The sequence below is a fragment of the Dipodomys spectabilis genome, unplaced genomic scaffold, assembly GCF_019054845.1.
Source record: "Dipodomys spectabilis isolate Male_0828 unplaced genomic scaffold, ASM1905484v1 ptg000077l, whole genome shotgun sequence".
NCBI classification, from domain to species: domain Eukaryota; kingdom Metazoa; phylum Chordata; class Mammalia; order Rodentia; family Heteromyidae; genus Dipodomys; species Dipodomys spectabilis.
Window position 1 is genome coordinate 361,513 of NW_024870754.1, and position 16,686 is coordinate 378,198.

Sequence of the window (16,686 nt, forward strand, 5' to 3'; positions counted from 1 at the left end):
TCTACATTAAAGGAGTCCCTTAGCCTCAGCATTTACTGTTAGCTGAGTGGGCAGGCATATTCAGTGGCTCATCATAAAATCAGATCCATATAGTTTTCATTCAAAGCATTATAAGCTTCTTTTTTTTTTTTTGGAGTATTCCAATTGGCATTTATAAGTCGAGATAGGCAAGCCCCTTTCTCACGGTTATCAGCCCTTAGAGTGGCTTTCATCCAGCCTACCAATCTAGCTTTTTCTTCAGGAATAACTTTCTGTGCCTGTAAAACATACTGATGCTTGTGATGGTTACATAGTAAGTTATGGGTCCTATATCAGCCTAAACATGCTTTCTACTGTATAACTTAAAATTAAAGCTACAGGCAGGTCTGGGAATGTGACTTAGTGGTAGAGTGCTTGCCTAGCATGCATGAGGCACTGGGTTTGATTCATCAGTACCACATAAATAGAAAAAGCTGGAAATGTCACTGGCTCAAGTGATAGAGTGCTAGCCTTGAGCAGAAGCAGCTCAGGGACAGTGCCTAGCCTGAGTTCAAGCCCTAGGACTGGAAAAAATTAAAGATAATTGTAAAATTAGTCACTTGCAGAATCTATGTCAGTAAAGGCTCCTCAGGGAGCTGATGAAAGAGATAATACCTCTTTATTCTGTAGTTTTAATAGTTTCTGGTTTTGCCCTTCTCCCAGATCAATTACCTTCTTGGTGACCAAAGATCCTAGAGGTATTTTATGTTAGCCTGGCATAATGTTCTCTTTCATGAATAGCATTTAGGCTAATGGACTCAGCTTAAAATCCAAAATCTCAGTATAGCCCACAATTAAGGTGTTATTGATGACTCCTTTTCATTTTCCTCCTTTATTTTTTGAGACAAAGTCACCCTTTATATTCCAGGCTGGTCTTGAACTCTCTATGTAGGATGTACTTAAATTTGTGACCCTCCTTATTGTTGGGATTATGGATACCACTCCCAGCCCTCCTTAATTTTCATACCAACAATTATAGGTAGCAATAATACAGGGATTATTTGTTCAGCATGCTTCTTATTATTTTGTATTCCCTTGCATAGCCAATGAACCAGTGGTAGAGTGCTTGCCTAGCTCATAGGAGGCACAAGAGAAGGGAGGTGGAGCTGCCATGCCTTCTGTGTATACCTCTCCAGGAACCTCCACATGTTTCATTATTCATTATGCTTTCATGACATAGAGCACAGTAGTGGTTTATTTCTCCATACTCATTAAATGGTATATATTAAATATATACACATTCTTGGATCTCATCATCCTTCAATAAAGTGAAGGTTTTTTTTTTTTTTTTTTTTTTGGGTCCGGTCGTGGGACCTGAACTATGGGCCTGGGCGCTGTCCTTCAGCTCTTCAGCTTAAGGGTAATGCTCTACCACTTGAGCCACAGCGCCACTTCTGGCTTTTTTCTTTTTCTTTTTTTGCTTATGTGGTGCTGAGGAATAGAATGGAGGGCCTCATGCATGCAAGGCAAGCACTATACCACTGAGCCACCTTCCCAGCCCCTAAAGTGAAGTTTTTAAACATAAGAGGAATCAATAATGCTGGATTTTCTTTTTTAAAAAATTTATTGAAAAGGTAAAAGTCCAGGACCAGATGGTTTTACAGCGGAATTCTACAAGGCCTTCAAAGTAGAGCTCACACCAATACTCCTCCAACTCTTCAATGAAATTGAAACAGAAAGTTCACTACCGAACACATTCTATGAAGCCATCATCACCCTCATCCCAAAACCAGGCAGGGACTCATCAAAGAAAGAGAACTATAGACCCATTCTTTGATGAACATTGATGCAAAACTTCTGAACAAAATTTTGGCCAATCGACTTCAAAAACTCATACACGATGATCAAACAGGATTCATTTCAAGGATGCAAAGCTGGTTCAATATACGCAAATCAATTAATATTATTCATCACAACAACAGGAGCAAGGATAAGAACCACATGGTTATCTCAATAGATGCAGAAAAAGAATTCGACAAGATCCAACACCCCTTTACAATGAAAGTTTTGGAAAAATTAGGAATCCATGGAACATTCCTCAATACAATAAAGGCTGTATATGACAAACCTACAGCCAGCATTATACTTAATGGTGAAAAACTAAAGCCATTTCCTCTTAACTCAGGAACAAAACAAGGATGTCCACTCTCTCCACTTCTCTTCAACCTAGTATTAGAATGCCTAGCTACAGCAATAAGACAAGATGCAGACATAAAGGGAATCCAAATAGGGAAAGAAGAAATAAAACTCTCCCTCTTCGCAGATGACATGATCTTGTATTTAAAGAATCCCATAGACTCCACTCCCAAATTACTCAAGCTGATTCAAAATTTTGGTAAAGTAGCAGGGTATAAAATTAACCCTCAAAAATCAATGGCTTTTTGGTATGCCAACAAACAATGAGAAAATATGGCTGAAATTAGGAAAGCAACTCCATTTGTAATAGCCCTACAAAAAATAAAATACCTAGGAATTAACTTAACCAAAGAAGTGAAGGACCTCTATGATGAAAACTTTAAAAACTTGAAAAAGGAAATCAAAACAGAACTTAGAAAATGGGAAAAACTCCCATGCTCCTGGATTGGAAAGATTAACATCGTAAAAATGGCAATACTTCCCAAGGCTATCTACAAATTCAATGTGATACCTATCAAAATTCCAACCTCATTCTTCAAGGAAATAGAAGAGGCAATCCAAAAATTCATATGGAAGAATAAAAGACCCTGAATAGCAAAATCGCTCCTCAACAGAAAGAACACTGGTGGAGGAAAATCAATACCAAATTTCAAACTCTACTATAAAGCCATAGGAATCAAAACAGCTTGGTACTGGCACAAGAACAGACCTCAGGACCAATGGAATAGAATTGAAAACCCAGAAATAAACCTACAGACCTATAGTCATCTAATCTTTGATAAGGGAGCTAAAAAAAAATAGAATGGAAGAAAGACAGCCTCTTCAGTAAATGGTGCTGGCAAAATTGGTTAACTACTTGTAGAAAACTAAAGCTAGATCCTTATCTATCACCCTGCACCAGAATCAACTCCAAATGGATCAAAGACCTCCGAGTCAAAACAGACACTCTGAAAACATTACAGGATGGAATAGGAGAAACCCTAGGTCTCCTTGGCGCAGGCCGAAATTTTCTGAATAGAGACCCGGAAACACAACAAATCAAAGAAAGGTTGGACAAATGGGATTGCATGAAGTTGCAGAGTTTCTGCATGGCAAAGGACATAGTTAGCAAGATCAATAGAAAGCCTATGGATTGGAAGAAGATCTTCACTAGCCATACAACAGACAAGGGTCTCATAGCTAAAATATACTTGGAACTCAAAAAATTAAATCCCCCAACAACAAATCCTCAAAGAAACAACTGCCCAATAAACAAGTGGGCTAAAGACTTGAAGAGAAACTTCTCTGAAGAAGAAAGAAGGATGGCCAATAGACACATGAAGAAATGCTCAACCTACCTAGCCATAAAACAAATGCAAATCAAAACAATATTGAGATACCACCTCACCCCAGTTAGAATGGCAAAAATCAAGAACTCTAATAACAACAGATGCTGGAGGGAATGTGGATAGAAGGGAACCTTACTGCATTGTTGGTGAGTGTAAACTTGTTCAACCACTTTGGAAAGCAGTATGGAGGTTCCTCAAAAGACTCCACATAGAGCTTCCCTATGACCCAGCAATCCCACTTTTGGGCATTTACCCAAATGTTTACAAACAAGACCAAACTAAAGCTACCAGCACGACTATGTTTATTGCAGCATTATTTACCATAGCTAAGATATGGAACCAACCCAGATGCCCCTCAGTAGACGAATGGATCAAGAAAATGTGGTATACATACAAAATGGAATTCTATGCCTCCATCAGAAAGAATGACATTGCCCCGTTTGTTAGGAAATGGAAAGGCTTGGAAAAAATTATATTAAGTGAAGTAAGCCAGGCCCAAAGAAACATAGGTCCCATGGTTTCCCTTATTTGCAATATCTAGTATATATATGAGTCAAGCAGAAAAGGTCAAATAAGGTGATGTTAGGAAAATGTACCCTAAGATATGTATTTAAATGTTTTTTCTTTCATGCATTTGTTTCTAAAGCATTTATAAGATTATTTCTTTGTTGCTTTGTATGTCCTTCCCCCACAGTATAACCCCTGCTTTCACTGTATTTGATGTCGGTATAATTTGTGGAGGGGAAGGGGAAAAACAAGTCATTTAAGGATACAGGTAGACCTGCTGCAACAATGAGAAGTACAAGCTGTCATGTCGAAAACGAACTTTACAACTTTGGTGGAGGCGGGAGGATTAGGTGGCGGGTGGGGGGAGGCTGGGAAGGGATGGGAAGGGTAAACAAAGGAGGAGGCTACAATGCTTGATAAGAAATGTACTCACTTGCCCTGCAGAAGCTCTGCAACTTTATGCAATCCCATTTGTCCAACCTTTCTTTGATTTGTTGTGTTTCCGGGTCTCTATTCAGAAAATTTCGGCCTGAGCCAAGGAGACCTAGGGTTTCTCCTATTCCATCCTGTAATGTTTTCAGAGTGTCTGCTTTGACTTCAAGGTCTTTGATCCATTTGGAGTTGATTCTGGTGCAGGGTGATAGATAAGGATCTAGCTTTAGTTTTCTACATGTAGTTAACCAATTTTGCCAGCACCATTTACTGAAGAGGCTGTCTTTCTTCCATTCTATTGTTTTAGCTCCCTTATCGAAGATTAGATGGCTATATGTCTAGCAAGATCAATAGAAAGCCCACGGATTGGGAGAAGATCTTTACTAGCCATACAATGGACAAGGGTATCATATCTAAAATATACTTGGAACTCAAAAAATTAAACCCCCCAACAACAAATCCTCAAAGAAACAACTGCCCAATAAATAAGTGGGCTAAAGACTTAAAGAGAAACTTCTCTGAAGAAGAAAGAAAGATGGCTAATAGACACATGAAGAAATGCTCAACATCCCTAGCCATAAAAGAAATGCAAATCAAAACAACATTGAGATATCACCTCACTCCAGTTAGAACGGCAAAAATCAAGAACTCTAACAACAACAGATGCTGGAGAGGATGTGGACAGAAAGGAACCTTACTTCATTGTTGGTGGGAATGTAAACTTGTTCAACCACTTTGGAAAGCAGTATGGAGGTTCCTCAAAAGACTTCACATAGAACTCCCCTATGACCCAGCAATCCCACTTTTGGGCATTTACCCAAATGTTTACAAACAAGACCACACTAAAGCTACCAGCACAACTATTTTTATTGCAGCATTATTTACCATAGCTAAGATATGGAACCAACCCAGATGCCCCTCAGTAGATGAATGGATCAAGAAAATGTGGTATATATACACAATGGAATTCTATGCCTCCATCAGAAAGAATGACATTGCCTCATTTGTTAGGAAATGGAAAAAATTATATTAAGTGAAGTAAGCCAGGCCCAAAGAAACATAGGTCCCATGGTTTCCCTTATTTGCAATATCTAGTATATGTATGAGTCAAGCGGAAAAGGTCAGATAATGTGATGTCAGGAAAATGAGCCCTTAGATATGTATTTTAAGGTTTTTTTCTTTCATGCATGTGTTTCTAAAGCATTTATAAGATTATCTCTTTGTTGCTTTGTATGTCCTTCCCCCACAGTATAACCCCTGCTTTCACTATATTTGATGTCAGTATAACTTGTGGAGGAAATGGGGAAAAACCAGTTGTTTAAGGATACAGGTGGACCTGTTGCAACAATGAGAAGTACAAGTTGTCATGTCCAAAACGAGCTTTACAACGTCGGTATGGGGGGGGGAGGGAGAAGAAGGGGGGGAAGGAGAAGGATTGGGATTGGGAGGGGAGGGGGGAGGCTGGGAAGGGAGGTGAAGGGTAAACAAAGGAGGAGGCTGCAATGCTTGGTAAGAAATGTATGCATTATCCTGCCCATGTAATTGTAACCCCTCTGTACAGTATGTTCACAAATAAAATAAAATTAAATTAAAAAAAAAGAAATGTACTCACTATCTTGCCCAGGTAATTGTAACCCCTCTGTACAGTATTTTCATAATAAAAAAAATTATTGAAAAGGTAATGAGCAGGGGGGTTACAGTTACATAAATAAGGCAATAAGTACATTTGTTTTTAATCATTACCCCATCCCTCTTTATCTCCCACTAGGCCTTCCATATCCCCCCTGCAAGTTGTAATGTTCATATATGCTAGATATTCTTTTTTTTTTTGGGTGCAGTCATGGGGCCTGAACTCTGGGCCTGGGCGCTGTCCCTCAGCTTTTCAGCTCAAGGCTAGCGATCTACCACTTGAGCCACAGCGCCACTTCTGGCTTTTTTCTTTTTGCTTATGTGGTGCTGAGCAATCAAACCCAAGGCCTCAGGCATGTAAGGCAAGCACTCTACTACTGAGTCACCTTCCTCGCCCCACTAGATATTCTTTATTCCATACCCTCACCATTTTCTACCCTTCCTAGGCCTCCTCTATATCCTAGGAGATTTACCACTATGAACTGAATGTTCTTGGTTTATCATTGGTTTAAGGAGTAGAACATGGTAGGAACTCGGGTAATGGAGGGAGAGAGGGGTCAGGGTGTTTCTTTCCCTCTCTCATGCTGCTATGGCAGTAGCTGCATTGCTACAAAATGGGGGTTCCCTCTGAGTAACTATTCATCCACAGCTATCACATTTTCAGTACTGTGAAAATTCTTATTTCTTCCCTTGACTATTTGGCAGTAGGGATGGTAATGATTTACCACTCAAGCCTCATTTCTTTCTGTAACCATGACCACTCTTGTAAATAGTATGTTCACAAACTCATTTTCTCTGAACTATTTGGAGTGGAGTATTTTCCTGCCAAGAACCTTCCAGTAAAGTCTGTTCATGTCTTCAAGCCTTGCTGTATCCCCATGAGTTTTAAAGAACAATAATGTTGGAAGTGGAATCCTCATGGGTATTTTGCTGTGTCTTTCTGGACTGTTCTACAGTACTTGGAGATAGAACATTTAGGAAAGACTCATTTAGGAAGGTTACCTTTTTTGAAAGACCTTCAAGAATGTGCAGAAATAATACTTGGGCATGACAGAAAAATTGGGAAATGACAAAGAAGAAAATTAGAAATCTTCAGTAATCCTATCCAATAACAATACACAGTATTTAACATTTTTATTTTATTTTATTTTTTCAATTATGAGGCCTGAACTCTGGGCCTCAGTGCTGTCCCTCAACTCTTCAGCTCAAGGCTAGCACTCTACCACTTGAGCTACAGCGCGACTTCCAGCTTTTTTCTTTTTGCTTTTGTGGTGCTGAGGAATCAAACCCAGGGCCTCAGGCATGCAAGGCAAGCGCTCTACCACTGCGCCACCTTTCCAGCCCCCACTATTTGACATTTTTATGAATATCTTTTTGTATCACACATGTATATGCTGTACAGGTCTTTATAAAATCACAATTCCTGAGGCAGTGCCAGCTTCAGATCTTGGGCTTTGGCAGTCTCCATTAACTGTCTCTATCTGTGATAGAGGACAAAACAGGAACAAGTGAAGAAAATAGAAATACAGCAGAAGAGGAAGCAGACCTTGGGTTATCTCATAGTCCAGCCCCTTTCTGAGCTGTCATAATTGATGCCTGGGATGGGCCCCACCTACACAGAGTCCTGCTGTGCTGGGTTGGGCATGTGTGCTGTATGGGAGGTGCTGCTTTTTCCAGCTCTCACACACAGAGGAAGCTATGACAGAAGAATGGGTAAATAATCCATAGTTGCACAGCTGGCTGTCCTGCACAAAGCTCCTTTTGGAAGACATGAAAACTCTAGGGCCTAAGGCAGCCCAGAGAGAGAAGTTAAGAGCCAATTAATTCTCTAAGAGCCCTGAAAAGGTTAATCTTAAATTGACTGCAGAACACAAATGTGTTTCCACAGGGAAGAATCTAATAACTTCAGTCTTTGGAACTGGAGCTTATTTGGTAGATGCCAAGGTTATTTTGTTTTCCTTCAGAATTTGAAGAGCAAAAAAATACCTGGTATTTGATGCTAGTGTCTCTCAAAAGAAATGGCATTATTACGCATATGTGGAACATCTTTTCACCTGTACTTGCTTTTCCACTTTCCAGTGTTGTACTGACCCAAATATTCATTTTGTCATCAACTTTATACATTAGGTTGGTATAACAGACCCCAGAGAGAGGGAAGCTGGAGGGAAGTTGGGGCTAGCTGATTTAGTGCTGGTGCAGTCTTCCAAGGTTAAGGGTAGAGCACATCCCATCTGAATACTTGCCTCACAACTTCAACGGGACTGAACCATAGACTTCCTGTCAGTTTCCTCTTCTGGACAGTTAATTATATCCATGGAAGGATGAAATCTGTAGTCTAGCTTTCTTGCTTGTCCTTTTTTCCTTATGATCCTTCACATACCTAGATTCACTTAAAACATCTTATTCGTGAGTCTGCTTTTTTAAAACCCCCCCAAAAGAGATACCAATGTAAAAATATATCATAGGCCAACCATAGGTCTTTTGAACTCTATATACTCTTATTTCAAAAAGAGATTAATTTGTACTTTAATTCTGCTACTTAAATATATTCATCTCGGGAATCTTGTTACACCTTTTCAGATCATGCTGAGGTGAGATAGGTAAAAAAAATTATCTTGGCAGGATAGACTCTCAATAACTTTGCTCAAAATGAGTGCCAGGACTCAACAAATTTGCTGAACCTTCCTAGTAGCTGACTGGACATCTAATTACAGTTTATTTTTGTCAAGCTTCAGTTTCCCATACCTTTGGCTCTTAGTAAGAACAACTTCAAGATATTAAGGAAGGATTACAGGAAGAATCATAAATAGCATTTTAGGAGAAGGAAGCTGGGTTAAATCCACATTAAGAGATCTGCAGATAGTTCCCCTTCATAAATCTAAAATGAGAGATTTTGAGCCACATTATTAAAAAGGGAATGGTAACAGTGAACTAGGTGGAAAATATAACTGTAAGATCTTTGACGAGGAAGCTTGTGATATTAAGGGAGATAGAAGAGTGGAGGGTGTAATAACAATGCAGTTATAATGTGAAATGGCCAGATCATATTTGATATCATTAACAAACCAAATGTTTCCATTAGGGTAACTGTTGATGATTAAGTAATTGAGGCATTATAAGACATGCAAACTCTATTGCAGTGACCATATTTCTATGAAATATTATATGTAGTACTAGAGTAGTCTTCAATGGTGCTCTTAATCACAGAAGAAAATGTGAACAGATCATGTTTTCCTCTGATTCTAGTCCACGTAATTAGTCATTCCTTGTAAAGGAAAGCTTAGTAGTGTTACATATAACATGCTATAGAAAAAGGACCCTTGGGACTGTCTTCTGTAGCATTCAGATTATGTCCCACTGCAAAATAGTGGTGAGGGAGTATTGAGCAGAACTATAAGTAGAAAGTGGCAGCAATTTTGGGGCTATGGAGGATGGATGGAGTGGATCTGAGCCTGAAGAGCAACTCTGAAGCTACATATTAGAACTAGGTTTTTGTCAGGTTTTGGTATCTCACACCTATAATCCTAGCTACTCAAGAAACATGATCTGAGAATTGTGGTTCAAAGCCAACCCATGTAGTTAAATCTGTAGAAACTCTTATCTCCTACTATCCACACAAAAAAAACAGAAGTAGAGCTGTGGCTCAAGTGGTAGTCTTGAGCAAAAATACTCAGGTCTATGCCCTGAGGTAAAGCCTTGGCACCAGAACAAAAGAAAGAAACAAAAAGAAAAAAAGAAAAAAAAAAAAAAAGGAAGGAAGGAAGGAAGGTCTATATATAGGATCTATCACATATATTACACTCTATGATTATAATATTCAAACCTTATCATTTTTGTATGAAAGACCAAGAATAACTGCCAATATACAGATGATTATATAGATGAGTTCATCTCTTTGATTCCCAGACCAGGCACTATCTAATTAGACATAGTATCCCCAAAAGAAAATACATCAAAGGAAGATGAGACCTAGCAATGTGCAACAATCAAACAGTCAGTTAGATGCAGAATGGATGCTAACCTACTTTTTACATTTTTATTATTCATTTGTTTTTTTTTTTTTTTGCAATGCTGGGGATTAAATCCAGGGCTTCAGATGTGTTAGGTAGACATTCTACCACTGAGCTGCATACCCAGCCACTGAAAAGGTATAAGGTATTAGAAGCTATCTTCTGTTTTGAGACTTGGATTTTGATATGCTTTGAGCACTGAATTATCCTAGCAGAATATAACAGGCATTGAATAAAAGCCCTTATTTTGTTTTTAGTATGAATGGATCCCTAATTTCCCTAAGCCATCTTTTCCTCATCTATAAAGTGAAAATGATGATGTCCAGTTTATTTTGTTATTATGAGAATTTAATAAGATAATTCACATAAAGTACTTTATAAAATGTTTGACATTTACAAGTAATTCCTCTTTCCTTTTCCACTTGTATGGCACTTTGTGCAGTGTGCTTAGCTTGAGTCAAAGGTAGTGGTTCCAAAGACTTCTCTAACCTTAAAGCGCTTGGACTGTTTTAAAAATGGCCTATCTCATTGTGAGTTTTTCCAAATATAGGATTTGAATGTGTTTTGCTCATCCAGAAAGACCAAGAAGAAGCGTAGCCCACAGGAACTTTATCTTCATGATTCTTTTTTTCCTCCTGTTCATAATCTTAGACTCCAGAAGACAGGACTGAATTTTACAGGCAGCTCGGTAATTTGACAAAAGAAAAAGAAGTCTCAAAAGTACATAGAGGTTGCAGGGTTTGCTTCCCCTAAGAAAGGCTTTCTGAACCTCTGTGTTACAAAAGTTTGGGGGCTGGAAACTTTTCTTTTTGCTGTGAGGGGCAATTCTGTACTGTGCCCTGCAGTAGCACCCTTGGCCTCTACCCACTATATTCTTGGCCTCTACCCACTAGATTGTAGTAGTGCCTTTGCTTTTGCCTTTGCCTTGAGTGTGACAATCAAAAATATTTACAGAGATAGCCTAATGTCCCCTGGTTAAAGAGACAGCATTGTCTGTAGTTGAGAACCAATGAGACTATTTTGTTGACATACAAACACTTTGTAGGGGCAGACAAAAATGAATCTTTGAGAGTGATTAGAAATCCAAAAGGCAAGGTGAATGGTGAGGAAAAGAGCAGAAGTAGAGAGACAATTATAGGCCTTATAGGTATAGAGATTAATGAGATATAAGACTTGTTCTCAAGAAGTTCACACTTCAATTTAGAATAAACTGTTTTAAAAGATAAAAATAACCACGTGATTGAGATGTCAGAAATGAGGGGTGTTATCAATAGTAGGAGCCCAGAGGAAGGTCACCAAGATTTTCCATAGGAGGTCATATCTGATCTGAAGAATGAAGAATACTTAACCGAGAAAAGATAACAGGAGTATGAAAGATACATGGGAGAATTTGGTATTTAAAGGGAAATGCAAATCTTTTGGATTGGCTGGAGGCCAAATAGCTAAGAAAGGAAAATGATAGAAGATGAGAGGACACACGCATCACAAAAGCTCCCCTAAGCCATGCCAAAGACTAAATTCTGAGAGCTACTGGGAACCACTGAGTTTCTTTGTGATACAGTTTGCATTTAGAGAAGGTTATTTTTTGCAGTATGGTGGAGAGATCAAAAGCAATGTGACCAATCAGAAGATTACTTTTGTAGTGTAGGTAAGAGATGATTATAGCCCGAGTTAGGGTAATGACAACGGGAAGAAATTCAAGAATTATTTTATCGGTGAGATCAACAGGATCTCAGGAAAAGTTAGGTATATCGACAGTTTCTGGCTTATGCTACTGAGCAGATGATGATGCTATTCACTGGGATGGAAAATAGAAGAGGTTTGAAGCAAGATGAAGGTTTGTGGTTGTGATCATTGGGCTGTAGGAACTGTTGATGAATTTAAAAAATGAGACATTTTTAGACCTGCATACTCTACTTAACTCGGGAGATTTATGGAGGGATACTTTACATATGAGCTTAAAGACCATGAAAAAAATTAAAGACAGAAGACTGAGAGCCAAAGGAGAAGTGGAAACTTCAGAAATGGATGAAACTATCCAAAGAAGAAAGGCCAAAGATATTCCCACAGCTTACTTTTTCATTTGTGTCACTTCCTCTACAGACTTTCTTTAACTAACTGCTATGGTTTGGATATGATTTCAGCATGTCCTTCAAGGATTCATGTGTTGGAATCTTGATCCTCAATATAATGATGTTAAAAGATAGAAGAACCTTTAGGAAATGGGGTGTAGTAGGAAGACATTAGGTCCTAGGGGGCATTTCCCTTGGAAAGGATCAAGGCAGTACTCTGGATTTTGACTTAGATCTTATGTGAGAATTTTTATAAAAAGAATAGTCTGGCCCCTCCCCTCATTCTGGTTTCCTGTCTTACTATATATTCTTTCACACTGCAAATGCTTTTACCACTGTAATGCTATCTACCACGAAGCCTTCACCAGAGCTGAGCAAATGCTTGTATCATGCCCATGAGCCTCTAACATTGAGAGTTGAAGGGTCCCAGACTCTGTTACTTTAGGTCAGTGGAAAAACTGACCTACACATTAACATATATACCATAATACCCTTATTAATCTCTATTCTTTTACCCTGGTATTTTTTGGTGAAATATCACTATGAGTATTATTTTATGTAACTTTAGTTTTCAGTAATTTTAGTACTGAACTTTTGATAACTGTAAAATATTTACAATAGTTTAATTTGCAAGCATTAAAAGACTACATCATGCAAAATCAAACTTTGATTTCATATGCAACTCAAAATTTCTTCTCTAGCCACCAGTCTCTGATGCAGCTTGCTTAGAGATCCCAGAAAAGAAAAGTGATTTGACCTGTTCTTTCATTGTCTGGGCTTTACCTTCTCCTTTAGTTGTTTTACTGCTTGTGACTCCAAAAAAAGTTGAGGGTAGGGTCAGTGGGCCTTAAATGAATGATGAGTGTGTTAATTAGCTTTTTTATGTGCTGGTCCTGGGACTGAACTCAAGTCCTAGGTGCTGACCCTGAGCTTTTATTTTCCTCAAGCCTAGTACTCTACCACTTGACCCACAGCTCCACTTCCAGATTTTGGCTACTTAATTGGAGATAAGAGTCTCATGGATTTTCCTGCCCAGGCTGGTTTCGAACCTTGATCCTCAGATCTCACCCTCCTGTGTAGATAGGATTATAGACATGAGCCATCAGTCCTTGTCATTAATTAGCTTTTCACTGCTATGGCAAAGTACTTGAGAAAAACAATTTAGAGGAGGAAAACTTTATTTTAGCTCATGGTTTCAGAGGTTTCAGCCCACAGTCACTTGAGTTCATTGTTTCTGGGCCCATTGGTGAGGAGGCAAAAATAGTAGATAGTGGGCGTATACTGGAGCTAGTATCTTATCTTGTTGAGCAATAGGCAAGCAGAGAAAAACAGGAAGGGGCCAGGGACAACATATACCCTTTACAGGTACTTCCTCCAACTATGTCCCTCCTCTTAATAGCCCTTCAGTATGAAGTCATCAATGGACCAATTACCTTTCAGTAGTGTCATTAGCTGGGACTAAGCATTCAACACAGTATCATTTTGGGGAACTCTTCATATCAAAACCAAAAGAGAGGAAATTTAATTGACTAGTGCTAGCATAATCTAGCTGTCATCATTTATGAGGTAGATACTCAAATACTGCCTTTTCTCATTGTGCTCTTTTGTTGCTTGTTCAGAAACCAGCCTCATTCCACATTATTCCAATGAGAGACTCTTCATATTATCCCCTAATAAGAGCAATGCACAATTTAATTATCTTTTCCTTTGGCTCTTCTCCATACAACTACACAACTTTTTTCTCATGGAGTCCAGTTTATGCAGGAATTGCCAGATACACCAAGAAGAAAACAGGTTTCATTGGAGGTCTTTATCTGTTTCTTTCTTGCCATTATGAGTACCTTCAATCAGTCTTCTGCTTCAGACCTCTTCAAATAAAAGTGAAATACAAGTTTCTATTTTTCCCCAAACACCAGAGGGTACATTCAAGGATCCCTGGGAATACTTTTTTTTTGCTGGGCTTGGGGTTTGAATTCTGGGCCTGGGCTCTGTTCCTGACCTTCTTTTGCTCGAGGCTAATGCTCTACCACTTGAGCCACAGTGCTACTTTTGGACTTTTCTGAGTAGTTAATTGGTGATAAGAGTCTCACGGACTTTCTAGTCCCTGGTTGGCTTCAAACTGCGACACTCAGATCTCAACCTTCTAAGTAGCTAGGATTATAGGTGTGAACCACCTGTGCCCAGCTACCTGTGAATACTTTTTGCTTCAGAAGTAACACAGGTGAGTCAGAGCATTTCTGTAATGCAGCAAGTTTCCAGTATTGGAATAAGATGCCAGTTTCTTCCCTTTGAAAGGTTTAATTAGGAACTTAGTTGTTTGATTAAGCAGAGGAATCATAGTTGCTTTCTACTCCCATGAATTCCCTCCAAAAATTCTCTTTGTCCTTTTGATTAATCTCTAGAATTATCTTATATAGGCAGAAGGTGAGTGGTGGGGATTAATAATTGAAATACCAGTTTGGCTACTTCTTAGCAAGTCCTGTGGGAATCTCTCTAGCATCTCTCTTGAGAATGTGGATTTGCTCTTAGAGTTCATGTCCTCAGTCTTAAGGCATCGGTCAAAACTTGGGGAAAAACAGTCAAAGTTCCATTGACCATCCTTTTACGTACATATGTAGCAAATATATATCCATATGCATATATATACACACATATGTTGTGTGTACATGAGTATATATGTATATAAGCCTTTATGATATATTAGTTTATTTCTGAGCAGTACTATAGAGACCTAGTTAAGAACATGGACTCTAGAATATGGAACTTTATTGCCTGGCTTCAAATCTAGAATTAAACACTTGACTTTTTGTGTCTCTGTTTCTTTATCTATATGAGCAATATTAGTATCTATTTCATAGAATTTTTGAGGACTAATTTTATATATATATATATATATTTGTGTGTGTGTGTGTGTGTGTATGTGTGTGTGTGTGTGCTTGTTAAGGTGGCACTCTAACAGTTGAGCCATGACTCTAGCCCTTCTTTTTGATGATTACTTTGGAGATAGAGTCCTGCAAAGTTTTCTGCCTGGGCCTTGAACTACAAATCCTCTAGATCTCAGCCTCCTGAATAGCTAGGATTAAAGAATTGAGGCACTGACACTTGTAATATGAGTTAGTATATTATAACACTATTTAGCATAGTAGTAACTAGTATATGTGCATACTATTACTGCTGTTGTTTCCTTACTTAGAATGTAAATTCCATGTATGAAAGAACTTTTTAGTTTGCTGCTGCATTTGTAGTTCTCAAAAAATTCTTATAATCATAATAGTAGTAAATGTCTGTGTCCTCAACTTCTCAATAAACTAACATTGAAGCCTTCAGTGTTAATGTATTGGCAAAAATGTGGGACTTAGGAAGATTAAGAATGATATCCAGCTGAGTGCTGGATATCATTTTTTGTCAGTTGTGGGGCCTGAACTCTGGGCCTGGGCGCTATCCCTCAGCTCTTCAGCTCAATGCTAGTGCTCTACCACTTGAGCCACAGCACCACTTCCGGCTTTTTTCTTTTTGTTTATGTGGTGCTGAGGACTCAAACCCAGGGCCTCATGCATGCAAGGCAAGCACTCTACCACTGAGCCACCTCCCCAGCCTGGTAACTTACATCTTTAACTCTAGCTGTTTCAAGAGGATTGTGGTTCAAGGCCAGCCCAGGCAGAAAAAAATTTAAGACCCTTATGTCCAAAGTAAGCAGCTGAAAGGAGGGCTGGAAGCATTGCTCAAGTGGTAGAGTGCTAGTTTAGCAAGTATGAGGTCCTTAACTCAAATTCCAGTACTACTTCCCCCAAAAGAAAGAAGCAAAGAATAATAACCAGAGAGATACATAAACCAGGAGGCTGTGATGTATCAGAAACAAGGTGAAGAAACATTAGGAGAGGAAACAAAGTAAAAAGGGGTGGAATAAAGGGTCAAAAGAAAATGAAACTACAAGATAATTATTACATTTTGTCTCAGGGAACCTCATCTTTTGCTTTTGCTGTCCTGGAAAATAAAGTTTATCTTTCCTGAAAAGCGTTTTTAGTAAAATGAATGGCTGCTCAGAATAAATCTTTGGAAATATGATTTAAGAGTTTTCACCTTTGCATCGCCAACCTCCAAAGAACAAACCAGTCTTATACTTACTTAGTCTTGTCCAGAACCACAAAGAGCTCATCCTCAATACAATTCAGTATGCTTTCCCTGACCCCAATTCTCTTCTTGAATCAAACAACAAAACCTTCTGTTTATGCCTACATGGCACTTTGAAGAATGCTTTTCTCTCTTCCTTTTATACTTCTTCAAAAGTAAACAGCTAGGTTCTGGTGGCTCACACCTGTGATCCCAGCTACTCAGAAGGTTGAGATCTGAGGATCATAGTTTAAAGCAAGCCCAGGGACTTGAGTGCACGAGACTCCTATCTCCAATTAAGCACCACAAATCTGAAGTGGAGCTGTGGCTCAAGTAGTAGAGCATTAGCCTCAAGCAAAAATAAACAAAAACAAAAGCTCAGGAACAGGGCCCAGTCCCTGAATTTGAGCCCCTAGCCCACATCCTTCAAAAAAAGTATAGGTT